Genomic DNA, 5,728 nt, shown 5'->3' on the forward strand with positions numbered 1-5,728 from the left:
TTTCTAACATAAACATCTGCTATGTCGTTTTACTTTATGATGTGTTATGGTAGGCTGTGTCGCTAATCACTGAATGTATGAGATGCTTAGGAAAAAAAGTATCAATCTGCCTAAGACACGTGATACGTCATGCGGTTTGTTGCAACAGCATACGCATACACGCACTTAGACATGCGTTTATATGTGGAAACATCAATAATTTAACAATACATCACCGAAATTGTCCGAAATTGAGCCCTGTTCAGTTCTTTGCTCACATTTTTTTAAATACGGCCCTTGGCATTAATAAATGTATATGAATGACTGAAAAGATGTTATTTAACATGATTGTAAATTTATCAAATGCTAGTAACACTGTATGCCAAATAAATTTATTTCTGAAACAAAAATGAAAATATATTCCTTTATGCTAACTATTAAAATAGCATGCTAAGTGTGTAAGTATGATAACAGTATATAATGCACGTGTAAATACAAAATATCATCAGCACATGCATGCTTTATGTGATTGCTTTGATTTAGGACATTTCAAACCTATATACTCTATGTATTTGGAATTTTCTAACGTAAAAGACAATCTTGAAATCATAATATTAAATTGGTTAAATCAATTGTGCAATTATTTTGCTGTTGACATGCTTTTTGATATTCTTATTGATTTATATAAATGTAAACACCTTAAACATGGGAAATAGAAATACAAACGCAGACATAACAAAAAGAAAAAGAAAGAATCACATCGTGTATCCGGACATGGCATGATACACGTACAACCTATAGTGTATACCTGTACAACACGAAATACAATATCGTATAAATGAGTTGTCTCAGAAGCCCTACCCAATGTTTACAGAAAAATACAACGATTTAACGCATGATTAATCTCAGTAGCAAAAGAGGCCTATCAAACATACGTGACGTCACTGTCTATTTTAAAAACACATGTAATTTGATAATGATGTAAACAGTTTAAATGTTGATGGTTATCGTCACGATTTGCAGTACAAAAGCAAGCGTCTCTCATCAATGCTGCTTAGTAATTCCATGAGCTCAGAGTTACGGGAGAAATTATATTTTGTGTGTGATTACATTTGCTTCCTGGAGCATCGCTCATTAAGGTATATGTTAGGTTTCGGTGGGGTTTGGTTTGTCATGCAACCAGACCAAACACAACACATTGTCGGCGTCTATGTCCTGTACTGTGTTATGTAGACAATAGTTTAATGGCGATATTTTCACTATCCGCATGATTACACAATACTCATCCTTGACTCCACCCCATTTGTTAAGTTACTGGCATACCCATATTATGCCTATGGAGCATTTGTAAGTTTGAATAAACAAAACGCTTATAATTGTGTTACATGAAGATTTTATTTTTGTAATACATTGAAATAAGCAGGTTTCAATTCAATTTTGTTTTCAATATATTCGTATCAACATGTGGTTGCGCATGCAATTCAGAACATTGAAGAACAATGCAATTCAGAAAGGGCAATAGCACTAATGCCGTAGACGGCTTCTAAAGTTCAATGCTGTTAAGAGTAATCATCATAGGACATTTACAATTTGGAAAGCGTTACAAACGCGAAACAATTGTATCTTGAAGATTTGATATGTTGGTGCCGGTATGTGTTTTAATAACAGGTTTAGTCTTTATATAAAGTATCATATGCAAACCGAAAGCCCGGTGTTTTACGCGTTAGATAATTAATAAAAAAATGTCTGTAGTGCGGTTAGAGCCGAAGTGATTAAAACAATCTTTTTAAAAACATTTCTTTTTTTTTATACTGCAATACTTTAGTTCCAATTTTTACATCGATCAATACACAGTTTTAATGACGAACTTACGAACTTATGATGTCACTTTCTGTCAACCGCAGACCTATCTCTGTATAAGGTATTTTTGCGTATCAGGAAAAAAACTATGTATTCATTCAATTGTATTGAAATGAAATATTACACTATTTTAATGTTTGACAATGCAACATAATTTCAATTTAATACTTCCGATGAAACTGAATAATAATAATAATACAATAAGCATGTATATACTGGTATCTGATCGTTTAAAACGTTGATTTTCCTAGCCTCGTATAGCACCAACCCAAGGTTAGTGTCGTGTATATCACGAATAAATCATACAACTACTAAGATTTGCTTCAATCCATTTGCAAGAAGCGCCAATTACATTTGAAATTGACCAGAACGGCTGCATGAGCAGTGATGGCCCAGCAGAGGTGAGGCTATTGGTGTTTTCATCAACAATAGTTATAGTTTACCGATTTCTAGCAATGTCATCCCATTATTATTGGTCAATTTGAATACCTATGTATAGGTTAGATGATGACAGTGCCACATAGCTTTGGTCGGATACGAATTGCTTAATATGACTAAGATCTTATTAAAAACGTTAATTGTGTGTGGCACATAGGCACACTTTTTGTTTTACATCCACAGTTATATTGTTTATTTTGCTTGGTCTGCTTTATTGTTTTCCGACCTCCTGTATATTTCTTAAACGTTTACGCACATTGCAAATGAGATAAATACAAGATACCATTTCTTTTGTTGTTGTTTTATTAATTAAAGTGTGGTGTGCACAAACTTGACGAAATGCTACAAATGAATAAAGCTAAGATATAGCATATGTGGTAACAAAGCAATAACGAAATAAAAAAACAGGTATGTAACAATGAACTTAAATTTAAGAATATTCACTAATTGATCCTTGGTCAATGTAATTTCCTTTGTAATCATGCACATGATTGATTTGTGTTTTCTAGTAGGTCATTGCTGTTTGTTGGATTATAAGACCTTTCAATATCATGTTTGTAACACATGTAATAAAACTATTATAAACACGTGTTAAGCATTAGGAAGTCAGCACCATGTATGTAAATTGGTATTATAAAACTTGGGCACACGTGCGAATATATTCTAGTGATATATCCAATTACAAACACACTATTATATGTTTCTATAAACATTTACGTACTATTAAGGCTAACTGTTAGAAGGTGAATACAATAATCAATAATACAATATTTATAATGCTATAATAAAATTAATCACATTGAAGTCTCAGTTAAAATATTTATTAACGGTTAAATGTTTCCTGTATTTAACTGGATCACTTAAAAAATTCTAAATATTATTTTAGTAACAAACGTCTCTATCTAACTGCCTTCTAATATAATGAGGTATTGTCGTATTACTGTTTCAACGTCTGCTTGTTAAATCACAAAACACTAACAGAATTAATGCATTAGAATGCTATTTTATATTTCAGCACGTTTTGAAACTCGTGGAATGTGTGTTATCTCATGTTCACTAACTGATAAAACAGCATTGCAATCCGTGTGAATTAATATATAAAAAATGCGAAAAATGTAATTGCACCAGTACGAAAATGGTCGATTATTAGTACAAGGCCCTTATTGTTGGAAGAATGTTAGAGCGACCTTCTCGTACCACTGGAGTATGGCTTAGGTGTGTTTCTTCGGACAATCATTTACTAACATGAACTAGTTTGTACTGACGATTCTCCTTTACACAAAGTTGATATGTGGATGTGAAGGTAGACCAACAACAGCTTAGAATAGTATATTAAACTGGTATAAGATCAATTATATTCCAAATATAAAAAAACATACATGTTTCCTTATATGTTTCATTATAACTGGAGGTGTTATATTGTGTACAATTAATGTTTTGCAATGATCGAAGTCACTTTCATGCAGTCACTTTGCGAAAACCATATCCACTACCCTATACCAATAAAATGCCTTTGTTGTATTACATGGTCTTTAATTGTCTGCTGTTGTTTCTTTTAAATGTATTATGTGCTTATGTGTGTTTAAGGACGACTATATTAACGATGTCTGATTCACCGTAACGTTTGCCACTTTAACAACGGGAAGATATTCTGCGAAATATTTTGTTTTCTTCATAGAAGCTCTTACGTTTCACTTACTGTTTTATTATGCACCATTTTGTCTTTAACACGAGTATTTACTTAAAGATAAAAATGTGTGCATCAACCATGCATTATACGAGTGCAAGTGTATGCTTTATTTCTTCGCATTCGACATAAATGGGTGCGGCTACAATAGTCATAGCAGAGTAAAGAGTATTGAATATATGTTTGTTCTAGTGTTGTTGTGAACGCATTGATAATAAGTTGTTTTTGTGCTTCATCATGTAATTGTGATGTGCGTTTTCGATGGATACGTTTTTGTTGCATTATTTTGATATTTAAATTCAACCGATCATAAGTCAACTTTCATAGTACTTATATGTCGGAAAATAAACGCATTATTAAAGCAATGAAAGAGGACAATCGTGTGCCAACCCGTTAGATTTTATTCGTTGAAACCGCATTAGAATACTTTGTGTTTGTTATTCAGGGTATATTTGCGTCTTTGATAAGACTGCACATATTTCCAAAAGAAAGGCTTCTATACACATATGCAAATAATTTGTATACCTATATTTTATTTATTTATGAATGTCGTATTTTATATTTGTTCAGTAGATATGTAAAGCAATTAAACAAACTAGTCAAACAAGACTGAATATCACATATTAGTTATTATGGACAGAGGGATAAACTTCCGGTTTGTATAAGCATAATTGTTATTATCATCTCGTACAGTACAAGCAGACGGTAAAACGAATTTTCCTAAATATCTTAGGTATCTTCCATTTTATCATCCCATGCCTCATTTAAGACTAACAATACCCGGAAAAAATAAATTTCGATGTCTAGGTCTTGTGGCAATCCCATAAAACTCATCCCAAGAAAGGTACACTACAGATGCCAATCGTCTGGCAAATATCTACTGACGCAGCGGAGGTTTGTCTGCCACCTTATACCTTAGACCACTCTAACTTTAGGATAAAAATAATTATTTTATAATGACAATAACAAATGCTTCAAAAGCAGTTAATCGACAGTGACTATCAAACATGTATATCAGAAAGAGCCTAGACTATACAAATACAGGAACAACTTAAGCGTTTTCAGCTGCCAATTGGCCACTTGCGGATACAATGCAACACAACATACACCTACACATATTGTAACACAATTAACCATGTATTTTATGTATGTTTAAATTTGGTTCCCATTATGCATTTAAGCGATCTACATCGTGCGTAAATATATACATGATACCAAATGGCAATACATATTAGCAAATTCTTGCATATTGTATGATTTTGAAATTGCTTAAACTGATCAAAGCTTTTGTTTTTTTCAAATATTTTTGAATATATCAGTTATTTTACGACAAACACAATAGAATTTGTATTTTATTTGGAATAAAATTATAGTTTAGTTTTAATTTCGAGATTGCCATTACGTGCTTTTGAACGTTTGTATTATGAATTGCGTTTAATGGCCGTCCGATTTAATAATCACTGAATAATATTTCTAATGGAACTGACTTGTGTTCGTTGAATGTGAAAGTGGATGTTATCAACACAGTTGCTCTTGACAAAAACAAATTGTATCTTTCATAATTGATTATATAAATAATAAGTGTGTCTGAAATATTTGCGTGTGGGTTTTTAAATTTGAACAAAAAATCACATAGCATTATAGGTAGTGTTCCATGGTTTGTGTCTTATATTTTTTGCTGAATAAATCTGTATGTTACGGCATTGTAAGGCATCCAATGTTAGATAAGTGATCGAATAACTTAACACCTGAAATTGTTAATGT

Source organism: Dreissena polymorpha, chromosome 10 (genome assembly GCF_020536995.1).
Source record: "Dreissena polymorpha isolate Duluth1 chromosome 10, UMN_Dpol_1.0, whole genome shotgun sequence".
Classification (NCBI taxonomy): Eukaryota; Metazoa; Mollusca; class Bivalvia; order Myida; family Dreissenidae; genus Dreissena; species Dreissena polymorpha.